The sequence below is a fragment of the Rhinichthys klamathensis genome, unplaced genomic scaffold, assembly GCF_029890125.1.
Source record: "Rhinichthys klamathensis goyatoka isolate OS25496 unplaced genomic scaffold, OSU_Roscu_1.1 h1tg000181l_1, whole genome shotgun sequence".
Lineage (NCBI taxonomy): Eukaryota > Metazoa > Chordata > Actinopteri > Cypriniformes > Leuciscidae > Rhinichthys > Rhinichthys klamathensis.
This window is the reverse complement of record NW_026606709.1, coordinates 3,684,749-3,702,521: the sequence shown is the minus strand read 5'-3', so window position 1 is coordinate 3,702,521 and position 17,773 is coordinate 3,684,749. Positions and strand designations below refer to the sequence as shown.

General features: G+C 37.9%; 1 protein-coding gene across 1 annotated transcript in view; it reads left to right on the top strand.

The window, feature by feature from the left end:
* The window catches only part of tbxas1 (thromboxane A synthase 1 (platelet)), an 83,654-nt gene that overhangs the window by 64,090 nt on the left and 1,791 nt on the right, over positions 1 to 17,773 (top strand). The window lies entirely within an intron of this gene.

Sequence of the window (17,773 nt, the reverse complement as noted above, 5' to 3'; positions counted from 1 at the left end):
TTCACGCGCTCAACATATATGTCTGTGATCGGCCATTGTGTTCACGCGCTCAACATATATGTCTGTGATTGGCCATTGTGTTCACATGCTCAACATATATGTCTGTGATTGGCCATTGTGTTCACATGCTCAACATCTATGTCTGTGATTGGCCATTGTGTTCACACGCTTAACATATATGTCTCTGATCGGCCATTGTGTTCACGCGCTCAACATATATGTCTGTGATTGGCCATTGTGTTCACGCGCTCAACATATATATCTGTGATTGGCCATTGTGTTCACGCGCTCAACATATATGTCTGTGATTGGCCATTGTGTTCACGCGCTCAACATATATGTCTGTGATCGGCCATTGTGTTCACATGCTCAACATATATGTCTGTGATTGGCCATTGTGTTCACGCGCTCAACATATATGTCTGTGATCGGCCATTGTGTTCACATGCTCAACATATATGTCTGTGATCGGCCATTGTGTTCACATGCTCAACATATATGTCTGTGATTGGCCATTGTGTTCACGCGCTCAACATATATGTCTGTGATCGGCCATTGTGTTCACGCGCTCAACATATATGTCTGTGATTGGCCATTGTGTTCACGCGCTCAACATATATGTCTGTGATTGGCCATTGTGTTCACGTGCTCAACATATATGTCTGTGATCGGCCATTGTGTTCACGCGCTCAACATATATGTCTGTGATCGGCCATTGTGTTCACGTGCTCAACATATATGTCTGTGATTGGCCATTGTGTTCACGCGCTCAACATATATGTCTGTGATTGGCCATTGTGTTCACGTGCTCAACATATATGTCTGTGATCGGCCATTGTGTTCACGCGCTCAACATATATGTCTGTGATCGGCCATTGTGTTCACGTGCTCAACATATATGTCTGTGATTGGCCGTTGTGTTCACGCGCTCAACATATATGTCTGTGATCGGCCATTGTGTTCACGTGCTCAACATATATGTCTGTAATTGGCCGTTGTGTTCACGCGCTCAACATATATGTCTGTGATCGGCCATTGTGTTCATGCACTCAACATATATTTTTGTGATTGCCTACAATGATCAACATTTCAAAAACATGTTGTCTTCACCGAGCGCTAACACAGATACACACGGGACCGTTTGAAAAGCAGGCGTCTATCAGCGGATCCGTCTATCAGTGGATATATTAGGGATCCGCTGATAGACGCCTGCTTTCAAACGCTCCCGTGTGTATCTGTGTAAGCAGTTCATGCCATGCAAGAGTCTGTGCCACAATGATAGGTTGTTGTTGCCAGGGTGTTGCTACGTGGAGTTCTGAGTTATTTTTAGCATGCCACTGTTCGGTTCCTAGGATGTTTTGGGGCGTTGCTAGGGCGTTTGTAATTATCTTTCTTTCTGGGGTGTAAATCTAGGAAATGCCAGGGAAAGCAAAGAACACAGCCCTCCTCAACAAGCCATCAAGTTGTTCAAAAGTATAGTGGTACTTGGTTTAGCAAACACCACTGATAAAGAGAAAGACAGCCAGATGGGTTACATTTGAAACAATATCAGAAAAGCTGCAGCATTGTGACAGTTATAGGAGGCTTGTACAAGCGCTCAGTTTGCAGTAAATCTGCTTAGAACATTTACTCTCCTCTATAAATATAGTGCCAGTTTGCAGTGATGATGGCGGTTCTGTTGATTTGATGTCTTATGTTTGTGCATAATGTGCATACTCATGAAAGACAGAGATGGATTCTTGATTGATTCTCTGAAACCTTGTAATCTGTGCCGCAAAGCGCTTGAGAGGGGTTGATGGTGATGAGGAGGAGGGTCAGATGTGGAAAGAAGAGCCTCTAAATCAGCTTACATTATTGGGGGAAGATTCTGGCTTTCTCACGTTTGCTTTTTCATGTTCGTTCCCCATTATCTCAAGGGATCACACTTCCCTTCAGTCTGAGCTTCTACCATGTCAAATAAACAAAACACTTCGCAAGATTCTCCATAATGCGTTTTTAATGGAATCCGTGGTAATAAAGAGTATATTAAATGTGTGTGAACTGCTAGACAGGAGAATAAAGAAATGAGAGAATGTAATCAATATTTAGTAGTTCGCGAAGACTTATTATTGCTCATACTTAGGGTTTTAGGGATTTAAACACACCTCTAACCTTTAGTAAACATAAAGTCACACATTTTTGCTGCAAACATGAGCGATACCTTAAATTATGCAACTTGTTGCAGTAAGATGTGCTATTATTTTTCTAACAGATCTGTTTTTTGCCAATCCTCAAGCCATTTCTAGTTCCCAGAATTTCTTCAAGCACGAATTCTTAAACTTGAGATATTAATTGAATATTTCAATTACACATTTGCATGTTCATGGTTCTTTAATGTTGGGGCTTTTTGGGGTTTTATTTTGATTGTTTTTGTTTTTGCGAGAGATTGTTAGCTTTTTGTCAACTCAACAACCCCCTCACTTCCACCGTTTTCAACTAAAAACTAACAACTTTTTATGACCGTTCATTTACACAATAACAACATTTTGGAGGCCTAAAAACACAAACTTTTGGAAACGGGTTTCAAATTGCAAGGTTTTGCAAACGATACGATTATTGTCTCCGTGTAAACTACAAAAATTTATTAATTTTTACACCATTTTTTGTTTTTTTCAAAGCTTATGACATAAAATTATACAATATTTCATTTTGAAAAATGTATTAAATACCCAATACTGAATATTATCGATTAATTATTATTACTATTGACACTAGTCTTTGATTAATTGGTGTTTTTTTTTTATTCAAATTGCATTTAATTTTATTTGACAAATAACATTTCAGTTTTCGTCAATTTACCGCTGATACTAGCCATGTTCGCCATCAAGCACCACTTGAACACAAAGAATCCAGTTTCATTTTGCTGTCTGTCATCATTTTCTCATTTCACGATGTAGTTTCAAAGCTCTCATTTTTGCTTTCTCTATAATGGCGTACACTTGATGAACCTGCATCTCTTGAATCCTGATACCTGCAGCCGAGGCCTGGCAGCCGCCCATCGGAGAAAGGGATCAAACACAGCATTAGTTCAGCTCTGCGTCCTTCTGTCTACTCTTTCATCTCATTCGCTCATTCTTCTTCGGTCTCCCCCCTTCTGCTTCTCTTTCAATTTATGCACTCTCCTTCCACTTCTAATTTCTCATCTCTGGAAGTCGGGGTCTTTTTCAGAGAGTATGAATGTTCTGCGGAGCTTTTAGGAGGATCGTTTATCTTTAGTACTGTAGATTGTGTAGAGATCATATGAGAGTATCCTTGGAAAATAGAAGAAATATGAGGGTGTTTTTCTTTTGTGCTAATGTATACTCAGTCCTGTTAATCTAAAAAATGTGGTCTGAGGGATTTCTCATGATAATGCATCATTTATTTGATGGTTTTCTTATGCAACACATCTGGCAAAGAGCACATCACGCTAACTCGTCGCACTTTACATTTTGAGGTTAGCTGATCCCCGGGATGGAAAATAAACTGAAGAGATTTTTTATAAACCCACTTGCCATGAAGTTTTCAAATAAAAGAGCTTATGGCAGAAGTAATAAAAGCAGTAAGCATTACAAACAGCACAGTAAAACTCAGGCTCTGCCGTGGCCTTGTCTCATGACTCCTCGCATCCTAAGTCGACTGTATAGCAGGCAATAACTTAATACTGTCTTTATATCAAGCAGCTGGGGATCCATCCCCAAAGACATCTGGCCTGGTGTTTAGTGAAGGTCAGTCTCATCTAGCCCGCTGCTATACTGTCTATCAGCACTATCGTGTTTAGCTCAGTGTCTTCGGCTCCTCCTTCAGAGTGCTTTTATTCTCTAAACGCCCCTCACCGTGTGCGTCCCGCTCTCAGTTTTGGCTCTGAAAAGCTTCTCAAATGTCACTCGCACACCCTGCGTGAGGGCGCTGAAAGTGTTTCGTACTGAAACGCACTAGAGTGTAACAAGACCGAGGGTGTTAACCTGTTTCCCGTAAGAAATAATATTGAATGATTTAAAAGTCATTTAAAGCTCATTTAAAAATGTTCCTTCCCACTGAAATGAAAAACAATTCTCTCTGCCATAGCTACCAGATATCATTTGCATGTGCATATAGATTCAAATATGATGCATCAAGACTAGTTACACCATGTTTGATATCTCACAGTTGTCATGCGGCGTTTTTGACTGTGTGTAAGTGCAAATGAGATTTGAGAGTTAGGGTGAGTTAAATATTTTTTGTGAATACGAAAAATATTGCTTGTGAAAACCTGGAATATCGTATTGACTTGTTTATGCTGTTTGTTTGTTTTTCTCTATCAGTGTTATTTTTTTTTTTACTTTTTATTGTAGTAGGCCTATGTTAGTTTTATTAATATTTTGAATTAGCTTTTATTTCTATATGTTTAGTTTTCACGTTTATTTTAGTTACATTTTTTAGTAATTTTGTTATAATTTTTTTGTACTTTTTAAAATATTGCTATTTAGGTTCAATTTATTTTTATTTTTCAATTTTAGCTTAGTTATTATGTATTTCTCCACTTCATAATTTTAGCGCTTGAACCTTTTTCATTTTATTGCCTAGGCAACATTTATAATTTTCATTTATAGTTGAAGATTTTGCTTACACTTTATTTTAAGGTGTCTTTTGTTTCTGTGTAATTATACATTTTATTATACTGAGGGTTTGGTTTAGGGTTAGTTTTATGTAATTATGCTTAATTTATAGTCATTACTATAATTACATGTAACCTGTAACAAGGACAGTGTAAAATGAAGTTTCCAAGTTTTTCAACTAATATTTTTATTTGATTTTATTTCAATTAACATAACTGTTTTTAATAGTTTTATAGTTTAACAATAATAACCCTGTTTTAAATAGTTACAGCATCTGGTCACTGGAAAAGAGCAGCTTAGACATCCAGTAAAATTTCTTCTTTTGGGTCCTACTGAAAAACAGTCATATAGGGTGAGTAAATAATGACAGAAATTAAGGTTTTGGGTGAACTATCCCTTTGAGAATCTGTGGAGGTGACTGTGATAAATTACCAGTTCTTGCTTAATGCTTACACTCCCATGACCTTAACAAACAATATGTCAAGGGTGAATTCTGGAATTACTGTCATCGATTTGCCAGTTTGATTTTTTACCAGTGGGACAGTTTAAGTGGCAAACATGTAAATGACTCGCTCGACTGATTCAGTGAATGTGTCACCGGCTGCACGCATTGTATCTGCCGGTCTAGCCTTTCATTTTCCCTTCTCGGGCTGCGTGGTGCCTCCCCGGGTGCCCGTCATTAATTTGCCTTTTTTATCTGCATAAATAACAGGGAACTGAAGCGGAGCGCTACCTAATGAGTCATCCAGAGGTGGGAGACGGGGGCAAAGGGGCCAGAAACTGAGCAAAATTACATGTTTCCAGCTAAGACCTCTCCCACAGAGAGAGAGAGAGAGAGAGAGATGAAGGACGGAAGGAAGGCGACAAATACATGTTTTTTCTCACTTCCTTTTTTCAGGAGAAGTGATACAATTGGGTGAAAACATGTTTGAGTCAAAAAAAATAAAATAAAAATACTACCGTTCAAAAGTCAGTAAGGTCGTAAGTTTTATAATGTTTTTGACATTAAGTCAAAAGGCTGCATTTATTTAATCAAAGTAAAACAGTATTGAGAAAGAACTTACTGGTCCCAAACTTTTAAACAGTAGTGTTTAAACAGTTTTAAACAGTAGTTTTTGTGACACTAACATTTTATGGGATTTAAGCACATTTTATCTCCCAAATGTTAGTACTGTAATACGTTTTTTTTAATACAGATTAGCTTTCTTTCAACATGTTGCCGAAAAAATTGCTATAGTGTATAAATGCTGATGTGAAAGAGTCGTTGGTTAGCGCTGTCTGCTAAGATGAGTTTGACTTCTAACATGCATGCATCAGCCAAACCATCCGTTGCAAGCATTTACACTGGCAGGAATTTCCTGTCAGTGCAAGAGACATCTTATTTCTTCAAAACAGTCTTGGACTGATATATGCTAACTCACCCTCATGTCAACCTGTATGAGAAAATGTAAATATTTGTACTGAAAAAGAACACAAAAGCACCATAAAGATGTTCTGTATTACTGATGTGCTGCATTCATCTTTAGGAGTCATACGATAGCCAATTTTTTTTACAATTTAAATCCAAATCTATCGATCTTAAACGATCATATGACTCGAGAAGACTTGGGTTATAGTTCAAGAGTCACATGGACCACTTTTATGGTGCTTTTGTGTTCTTTTTATTGCTTAAACATAGGTTAGTCGTATGGGACATGATGAGGGTGAGTAAATGACAGTTCATTTTTGGATGAACTATTCTTTTAAAGATCCGGTCAGCGGAGTGTGTTGTTGGGAGGAAGAGAGAGAATGAAAAATCCAGAGAGTGTTGGTGGTTCAGAGTCATAATGCACAATTCAGCACCTGTGAAGAAGATGGAGATAATGAGTGAAAGAGGACATCCGCTGTGAAAACACAGAGGAAGGGTGAAAATAGCAATGAAAGATGGCAAAAGGATGAAATAGAGGGACGGAGAGCGAGCGAGAGCAGCCGGTAGCTAGCCTTTCCTATCTGTGAATAATTCATCGGTGACGTTCCTCTGAGGCTCGGCCTCCAAGCGGCTCTTTCCCTCATTCAGAGCAGTGATGGGCTCGTCCCCCCTCCCTGAAAGCGCTCCAACCTGAATAAAGCGCTTGATTCACCCCCGCTAAATTCAATAACACACCCTTTGATCCTTCCGGAACCACAGCTCTGTATCTGTCGGTTCCCATTGATGTGGCTTTTGGCTCTCTCATTCCTAATGCAACAGCCTTGCCTCTCGGATTTGGAACTTAGGAAATTATGTATACACTGCTTTCTTGAATTAATGTAAATAGCATGCTTGTGTTTCTAGCGCAGTTTATTCTGTTTGTGCCATCTTTTATCTTTCGGTTTAATGCGTCATGTGTGCAGATCCATGAAGAGAACAAAAGAAAGAGAGAGAGAGAGAGAGAGAGAGAGAGAGAGAGAGAGAGAGAGAGAGAGAGAGAGAGAGAGAGAGAGAGAGAGAGAGAGAGAGAGAGAGAGAGAGAGAGAGAGAGAGAGGGCTAAAATAAGCGTCAAGGTGTTTAGTGTTGCCTATAATGCATTTTAAGGCATCATACTAGGTGCACTTGTTCTGATATCTTATTTTGGCCAAATTCAAAGATAGCATCACATGTATGGGATGTGCCTGTGGATAAGATAAGATAATCCCATAACGTATTGTAAAAAAAGCTCATAGAAAATGATCTAAGATAGAGAAATTATATAAAAAGTATCAATAAAAAGTGATTTGACCATTTAAAAAGGCACTATTGTACCCACAACTTGTGTGTGCTGTGTATTTTTATGTGTTTTAGATTTCCACAGTGTTAATTTAGCAAGATGCTGACACTTAAACTATGTACTCTGCCATCTAGTGTGTGAATTTGATAGTGTCATCTCAAAAATCATATGAATACTTGACTGAATATTGAATATGTTGTAAACATATATGAATGGTGTTACATTATTATCTGCTGCACAACTCATCTTATTCAATTATATTTTATGTTATTGCTGATAACTGGTAAATGGCATTTTGTCCACAAAAAAATAAATAATAATTGGGGATCTGTAAGATTTTCTTTATATATATATATATATATATATAAATTAATTAATTAATACTTTTATTCTGCAAGTACGCATTAAATCAATCAAAAGTGACTGTAGAGATTTTTTTAAAATATTAAAGGATTCTGTTTCAAATAAATGCTCTTCTTTTGCATATATATATATATATATATATATATATATATTAACCAGCAAAACTGTTGTGATAACATTGAGCACCGAATAAGCATATTAGAATGATTTCTGAAGGATCATGTGACACTGAAGACTGGAGTAATGATGCTGAAAACTCATATATTTAATAAAATATATTAAAACAGAAAAGAGTTATTTTAAATTGTAATAACATTTTTTCACAATATTGCAATTTTTACTGTATTTTATATCAAATAAATGCAGCCTTGGTAAACATAGGATAGTTCTTTCAAAAACTTAAATAAAATCTTACAGACCCCAAAACTTTTTTTTTTTTTTGTGGTTTTTTAGACTCTTTTATAGGACATCTGCTAATTGTAATTAAAACCTAGTTTTAACATTATTATCAGCACATTAAACTGGGATAGCAGAAAGTATCAAAAGCTTTGAAATATTACAGACATCAGCTTTAAAGTTTCTAGAACTGCTACTGCACCAAGAAAATGTTGAGCTCAGTCATTAACTTGCACAAGTGTGTATTTGTGTGTATGCATGAAGCTGCTCTATCCACTGCTTAAGGTAATGCTTTATGCTACTATTGTGCTTCAGGTTAAAGACAACTGAGAAAAAAAGAGAGAAACACCCCCTCTGGATGTAGAAAAGGAAAGGCAAAGTGAGAGCGTCAAGATTTCTCTGTTTTACTCTCCCCTTTCGTTCTTTCTCTTTCCGCTCCCTTCTCTCCCCAGGGCGGTATAAGCGGAGCAGGATTGAGCTAAAGTACGTGAGGCTGCATACGTCATACTGAGTCCTCAAACCGAGATATTTCAATCCCACCTACAAGCAGCAGGTCATCTGTACTTTTTCAAGTGCTCTACATGTCCCAAATGACTTCTCAAGCAGACACACAAACACACATAAGGCATGTGCATTCATGCACAAACAGTCATGGTCCACTGCGTCAGCCCCCTTTATGTTACCTAACAGGGTTTTACTTATCAACCAGCATTGTATCGAATAAAGAGGCACTTTCGCTAAGTTTCTTCTGAACAGATGCCTCCATTGTGTCGTTATGATGTTGATACTGTGGAAGGAGCGATATGGCTCCCTTGTTTGTTATTTGGTCTTTGTGCCGGCCGTTTCGATCTCCGCCGCATGTGTAATGGAACAGAGCAGATGGAGTCATCAAACCACTGCCACTGTAGAAGGACCGGAGAATATGTAAGGCCCCTTGAGACAGGGAGGAAGGAGACTTGTAATGTGCCTGATTTAAGCAACCATAACAAATCCTCCACCAGTCAGCTGCACCTCAAACTGACACGCGTGTCGAATGTCAACAGCTAATAGATGCTTGCCATTGTTAGAGAACCACCTTGGCTGGGGCTCCGGGGGGATATGCAAATGACTGTGGCAATGAAAATGTGTTTTATTATTTACCTGACATCGTTTGGCTTATTCAAATACAATGTGCATGTATTATACACAATATCTGTGTGTAGGGGTGTGCTAAAATAGATATTTTTAAAATCAACTAGTCAAATTATCACAGTTTGTATAATTAAGCTGGTTTGAGTTCACCTGACCCCAGTTGGACACAATTCTTAAAGGATTTTTACAGTAGACACACTCTATAGTCAAAAACAACCAAATGGATTGTACATTAAATTTTAGATTTATTTTACTTTTAATGTAAATCTTTTTATATATATATATATATATATATATACACACACGCACTATATATATATATCAACCATTGTGGCCCGTCCCTACCAGCATCCTCAATGAACATGTACTCTCTGAGAAATGTGGAATAATTGAATAGTCTGCATTGCATGCATAATAAGTGAAGGTAAGCATTCCTGTCTGGCGGAGGCAAAGGTGACCGAAATCGTGTGGATTTGCATCCACCATAATGAGCATTTTAGCTACACTCTCTGGCAGAATCATGATGGCAAAAAAACCTCATAATTGCTTTTGCGGCAGGGAGCCTCATGACCCGTCATTTGATTGTCCATTACGGCTGTATTTTCCTGCACATTGAGTCAAATTGAATAAAAGGTGTCCGGGTGTGTGGTGGGGGGTTAAATCCCGAATGCCGCGCCTGGGCCGTAATAGCTCTATCACAGACACACACGGCAGGGCCATGTGAAGAACATAATGAGCATCAGGCACATGGATGAGACGCTCGGCGGGTTCATGGCCTAGCAGAACGGGCTGCCTTGATGGAGCCCAATCATTGTGAATGAAACATAGATGCACCATTACCCAGCATTCCCAGCTATAGATTGGCTATTTTGATTCTAAAATCTCCTGACGCTTCTCTAAACGTTGGGATAGAAACGTTCAAACCTTTTAAACTTTTGAATTAATCAAAGGAAATTCACACGGAAATCCCATTCTTTAAAGGGATACTCCACCCAAAAATGAAAATTCTGTCATCATTTACTCACCCTCAAGTTGTTGCAAACCTGTATGAGTTTCTTTGTTCTGCTGAACACAAAGGAAGATATTTTGAAGAACGATTGGAACCAAACAGTTGTTTGGCACCATTGACTTCCATAGTAGAAAAAAAAATACTATGGAAGTCAATGGTGCCAAAGTTCCAATCGTTCTTCAAAATATCTTCCTTTGTGTTCATCAGAAGAAAGAAACTCATAAAGGTTTGCAACAACTTGAGGGTGAGTAAATGATGACAGAATTTTCATTTTTGGGTGGAGTATCCCTTTAAAGCTGACCAATCAGCTGCAAGAATCCGAGACCACAATGCCAATGTTATTGCAAAAATGTTTCATTCGGGTTTTGGTTTTGTGTAGAATTAGGTCCATCTGCTGTGGCTTTGTTGTTGTTTGTTTTCCCCACCATTGTGCTTCAGAAGCTCTAAAGTATTTTTTCTCTTGAAAAAAGAGCCTTTCTTAAGGTGGCTATAAATATATAGCCTTGTTGTTCAAAAGCATATATATATATAACTACAAGGTATTTTACCAAAAAATTATGAGTCAGCAATATTAAAAATTATTTAAAAAATGTATAAATATATATATAGACAGTAAAAAACTAAACAAATGTAATACTTTTTAATAATGCTGACCCATAATTTTTTGTAAAATACCTTGTAGTTATTCTCAAAGTGCTGCATACTGTTGAACTGAACTGTCTGTGATTCTGTCAGAGCAACAGCATAATTGTTGCATTACTTTTATACCAGTATATACTGTATGTTGCTCTGCACAATTGAAATTTGATGGCCATAACTCTCTCTGTTGTATAATAGCAAAGAAGGCTTTACCTTGGAATTGGCTTCATCACTATGTCTCCTCTCCACCAGTAAGCTGGTGTGTGGTGGGCGTTCTGGCGCAATATGGCTGCCGTCGCATCATCCAGGTGGATGCTGCACATTGGTGGTGGTTGAGGAGATTCCCCCTTCCATGTAAAGCGCTTTGAGTGCCGAGAAAAGCGCTATATAAATGTAATGAATTATTATTATTAATTGGAATACGTTTTTCTCAAAGGTGAACTTGACCTTGGCCGATTTCAACTAAAAATGGTAACCTTTTTATGCGTTTTGGCCGTTCATTTACACGACAACTGCATGCGTTTTAGGGACCTGAAAGCGCAAAACTTTGAAACTGGTTTCAAAGTGCAAGTTTTTGAGAACAATACCGTTAAATGTCTCAGTGTAAACTACAAAACACGAATTTGTGAAAACGGTGACGTCATGCGCATGCATATTACGTGTACAGTCTATATGCGTCAGAGTTTCCGCTAGAAAAAAAATGGTGCCGGTCAAAATGACCGGCAGAGTTTTCGTTTTACGGACATTTTGATGATATGCCGGTCAAATATCGCCCCTTAATTAGTCAAGTTGAGGAAAACTGGAGGCAGGCTATGTAACCTAAAAAATGGCTTCACATATCGCGTCTTTTGCGCGCTCAAGTTCGTTATTATTTCAAATGTAGGCGCGCAGTATGCGCGCTCATAATGGAAGCGACGCCCGCTCAATTTTTCCAAGCGCGTCCGCCCCGCATCGAGATAAAAACATCTCGGTGAGGACTGAGGTAGGGCTGTTATTTTTATTTAACGAAAAATCTTAGTCTAACGGGAAAAATAATATATTTAGTGTTGGCCAATTTTATGTTTTTTATTTGTAGACTATTTTATCCTGTTTTTCTCTGTTGTCACTGTTAAATGCTGCAGGTGCGTGAAAATGTGATCTGAATCCAGGTTCTGTTGTTGATCTGTTCTGTATGCTGCTGTTTGCACTTTGCACGTTAAAATAAACCCTTTGATAAATAAATAAAAATTTTTGTAGTTTTAACGGGTCACAGATACGCGTCAATTTTATTCTTATTTAATGCCAATTCAATATTATAATCTTATCAGTTAACGGTTAATAATCGATTAACGAGCGGCGGTTGTCGGTCGGGAAAGGGTAATTCCAGCGTTATGGATGTGACATTTGAACTCATAATGACAGGTGAAATGTCTCAGAAAAAAAAAACTTCTTACAATATTTAAATTGGAAATGCATATTCTCAGAGCACCCAATCTGGGGAACTGACAGGCAAAATATGTTTTTCTAAAATATATTTAAGCACCCCCAAAAAAGGAAAATATGCATGCGTTATGGCTGTGACGGGAAATGACAGAGTTTTTGGTATACTGTTCGATTTCCTTTAAAGTCTGTGAACTTTTAAATCCAATGTATAAATATTGCTATCCACATGATGAAGGGGTCTTAGCTGAACATAAAAATATCAATGTTTAAAATATATATATTTTTTATGAAGTGTATTATGAGGAAAAACCAACGTTATGGATGTGACAAAAACCCTGTTATGGATGTGACGCGTCTGAAATACATAGAATCTGTTTGGGGAATCAACAATCAAACCATTATGGCACTTTTGTTGACGCATAATGGCTGTGTTTTCACATTAAGAAGACTGTCTGAAATTATTCTGTTCAGTTATGAGACGCGCTCAAGTTTACGTGTTGCAAGTGATCGCACCTCCATGCTATATTTGCTTATTTATTAAATCCAGGCAATTGGTTAATGAAACTTTGATTTAAAATTAAGTTACAATTTATACAAAACGAAATTCACTTTAAATAAAGTCTTTCTACAAAACAAAACTTGAAATGAAGTGGCCAAAATCATTTCTGTCTTGAAACAGATCACAATAGTCTGAATTTAATATGAAGCGTCCGTAGCGGTCACGTCCGTAACGCATCATTATGGTTGTTCAGAGCAAAGTAGTGAGATGAATTGTCTATCCTAATAAGCATAAACATAATTTAGCTTTGTAAATGCAATCCTCCATAGCCACGGAGCGCTGTCATGACAGCGAGCGCATCACGTCGCAGGCTTACGGCATCGATAAGGAGCGGTGTCTGCAGACTCAATGCTTGTAAAATGGCAAATAATCCTTCTGATCGGTCGGTGTATTTTTGCTTTATACATTTTAGGCTTATTCTCAAATTCCGATTGTGTTAAGGGGGTGGGATTATTAGGCCATTTTAATCGGATAATTTGACCCTAGAGATTTAATTTTGTCGTACATTTCATTTTTTCCCCGGCCAATGTCCGGTGATTACCGGACAACGGAAACCCTGATATGCGTGTAGTGTTTCTTTACAAAGTAACATCGCCAACTACTGGCCAGGCATGAATACGCGTTTTTAGTCGCTTACGTGGATCTGTGTGAAAATGAATCGTTTTGACAATGTCTTCTAAAACATGACATCTGTATTCAAATTTAAAAAAATAAATAAAAAATTGTACATCATTGTCGAGATAACGTCTCCAGATCCAGTTTAAATGGTCCCCTCATAATTGGGTGGCGGTGGGTTTTCAGAAGCATAGTCGTCCTCCATACAAAACTCATAATGAGTTCTGGCTCCATTCTGACATGATGCCTTCACTATTCACAATCCATTCAGTTCCCAAAGGACTAAATCTATTATTTTTCTGGTTGAATCTTCAATTTCACTTAGAAATACCTCAATATGTCAACCAAAATTGTCTAATTTTCAGACTTTTCTTTGCCTGCGAGGCCTTGCGACTGGAGCTGGGACAAATTCTCTTCCGTCAACTATTCAGACCATGACAAAGTATTGATTTTCTGCTCAGGTGATTTTAATTAGGCATTTTTAATTAGTTTGCCTATTGTTTGTCCTTCATTCTAGAGTTCAGGCATCGGCCAGAACTGTATCATTCATACAGCAGGCCCACAGTCTTCTGACATAGGCTGTCTCCAGTTGATAAGAGCACAATCAATGTGTGTGACACTCCCTACAATTAGCTTCCCTAATTAACCATTTGGCCAAGGAAATAGTCACTGCAGGGGGCTGATTTCCAAGCTCGAAGGAAACCAGAGGTCTTGATACACGAGTTTAACGATTTACAATTCTAAACTGCCAAAAAACCTGTTCATTTTCTATACGTGCCGTGAAATTAATGAATCTCTTTGAGGAGGCCATACAATTAAAAGCCATTAATCTGACTCTGAATGAACGGATTTAGTCTCTACTCTGTTTAATAATGCTTTTTAAACCCTCACAAAATGGCTGCTTTTCTTTTTTGGTTTTAAATGTGCCTTTAAGAATTACTTGAACTGATATGATGCACAAATATCTGTGGTTTTAGAAACACAATAGGTTTTCCAGCCTGTCTGCACCTGCTCCACACTATCAGAAGACAATGCAAGATGAGACTCATTGTGTTTATGCAGTAACGACACCCTTGAGCCATCTCCTGTCTGAACATGCATGCCTCCATCACTATCAATAACAATAAATAACTCTTTCTGTGGAAACCCTAAGGGATGGGTGAGATAAAGAGCCATATTAACCGTCCTCAACTCATAGGTACTGTTTAACCTGAATTTTCCCTTAGAACCGGATGGCTACATTTACAAAAAGGCAAAGGGACTAAAGTGGGAAAATAAGATATAATATAAGCAAGTGCTTTTAAATTTGTGGGTTTGGAAAGGTCACGCATAGCAAGGAAAACTTTTTTTGATTTTTTTAAAATCAATTTAGAAAAAAATCTATCCATTTTGAAACCTATAACCTATTGAACCTTTAACTGTAAGGTATAGAGTTCAGAAGTTTGGGGTTGGTAAGATTTCTAAAAACTTTTTGAAAGAAGTCTATTATGCTCACCAAGGCTGCATTAATTTGGTCAAAAATATGATTTAAAATATGTTTTAAATATATATATATATATATATATATAATAAAATGTCCTGTGATGGCAAAGCTGATTTTTTTTTTTTTTTCAGTGTCACATGACCCTTCAGAAATCATTCTAATATGCTGGTTTGAACAAGAAACATTTGTTATTATCATTGTTAAAAACAGTTGTGCTGCTTAGTATTTAATAAATAAAAATTTATATAATAAAAATGAATAATGATAATAATGTGAATCTTTGTTTTACAAAAACAATGTATTACTGTGGTGAGTTGCCATTTGATGTCCAATATAAAATAAAGTAAAACAGTTGAGGGCCACTGATATAATGTAGGCTATATGCTCATCCAGTTATGCAAAAAATTCGTATCACATACGCATGCACACATATCATGGGCAGCTAGCCGTAAACAGGAGGTTAAATGTCTAAAATTCACAAACTGATTGATAGCCTGTCTCCTCTAAGACGTGAATGAAGGCAGAAGCATAAATAAGGGAGACGGCAGACGTGAAGAGGCAGGCTGTCTGCGTTCCAAGGCCTGCGAACACTTCACACGCTCTCACGCAAGAGAAATGAATCTCATTTTCTGAAAAGAGGCTGATATTAATACCAAGAAATACCACAGAAATGGGTTGTTTTAGCAGGGTGCTCCTTTGAACACGGCAAGGCTTTTTTTTGTCTCTCTTGAAATTAATTTGAAGGAAACGTTTACATATTTTTAGGTCAAATCATTTCTGAGGGTTTTCTTGCTTTATTAATTCCAATGGTACGGCCCTTTGGATTTTAATTACATGTTCTGTTACTTTTTTTTTTACAGATTTTTCTATATACTTATTAATGAGGATTCATTAGGTTACTTGCGATGTGGAATGTGTTTGCTGTCGCCATATGAGAACAAGGAAATGTCCAATTAAATTCAGAGCGTGCCTGTCGTGAATTTAGAAACATGGTAACATCTGAGAAACATCTTAATCTCTAAAAAAAAAGGCCAACAATCAACATGTTTGAGGGTGAAGGGTGTGTAAATGAATTTAGACAAGGATTAAAATGGCCTTATTTGAGTCCCAGAATGTCTTTTTTGTTTCTTCGCCAGTGGCCCATAAGCTTGTAATGGTTGATTTCTGTAGCTTAGGGAAGTGTCGGTCTACAAACAAGGTTTGGCGCACTTATTAAACCAGAAATATTCCCCTTCCATGCTAGCAGGATGAAAACAAACAGAGCTCAAGAACCCCTGTCTAACATTTGCATTTGCTTTGCTTTGTATTGGGTTTTTCTTGAGCTCTTCTTTAGCCACTTTCAGACCAAAATTGTTTGCGGTCTCTGATCAGTTGTTAATAAAGTGGCATTCAAGCTCATTCAGGAAGAAATAGCACATGCATTATAGCAACATTGTGCATGGTCTATCATAGACATCAATCTTTTGTACTGGGCTGCTGTTGTTTGCTTGATGAAAGCTTAAAAAAGAAAGAAAAAAGAGAATCAACCGGGACTTAAAGAATCGGCTAGTCTATCTACAGGGCCGTCTGACCTTGCTTTGTGATTTTAGAGGCATCAATGTGCATTCAAGTGGAGTTAAATTTAGTCATACTTGAGGCTGCGAGTCAGAGAATAAACAGAGGATCTGTCCTTTCGGCAGAAATACGGTGAATAGTTCACATTCTCTCAAAGAAATTATTGAAATAATACAGAGCCGTGCCAACAGAATTTAAAATACCTACTGAAACAAATGGCACAGATAGGTAAATATTGATCGCTTTGTAGTTTGTGGCAGAGATTAGGTAAACATATGTTAGATAAGCATTACTACTAAATTTCTCCATGGTCACCATAGTTTAGTCAATAATTAGTGGTCATTTAAACGACCCTTACAAGTCTTAAAGTCCCCCTGTGGTGAAAATCAAGTTTTTAATGTTGTTTATATGTCTATGTGGTGTTTTTAATATCCTTTAAGACAAACCATGTGCAAATTCATGTCAACACCACTGCTGAGTATTTTCTCCTTAATACTGCAGTGAACCAAAGACAGTCTCTAAAACGCGGTTTGAAATCGTTGGTGTTTCTGACATCACAAACTACCTTGTAACCAATCACGTCAACGTGTGATCGTCAACGAGTGAATCTCTGATCTGGTGTGAGTGAGTGGACGCGGGGCTAATTTGCATATTCATAGAACCGTGTATACTAAATAAGGCAAGGGTGTAGAGTTACATTCAAGCTATTTTAAGGCAAGAAGACATTTTTTTTCAAGGAAAAAACATTTAAATATGTCATTTGGGTGATCAAAGATTAGTTTTAATGGATAAAATTATTGACTACAGGGGGACTTTAAATCTAAGAGCACCTTTCAGTCCCTTGTGAGTCTGTTGTTGAAATGCACAACACCATGCAAACCAACTCGTCTGCTGCAGCGAGACAAAGTGCTGCCCTTCTCACAGTGTTTCATCACTGCCATGTCACTCTACACTGGAACCAGAATGACGCCCAACGAGAACTGACTACTGACAGTGTAACAACAGGGGGGTGGGCGCCTGTGGAGGATGTATCCAGCGTGGCAGAATTTGCCCCTCTTCTCGCCCCGCTGCATCCTCTCATCTCTGCGACGGATGCTTTTCTTGGTGGAACAGAGTGACTTTAGAGCAGCCAGTCATTTATAATGCCCACATTGCATGACTGGGGGCCTCAGAGGCCGAGGATGTGGGCAGAACTGCGTGCGTGCTCAGTGCCTGACCCCTATTTTCACAGAGCCATGCAGAGATAGACTACTAAGCACTGC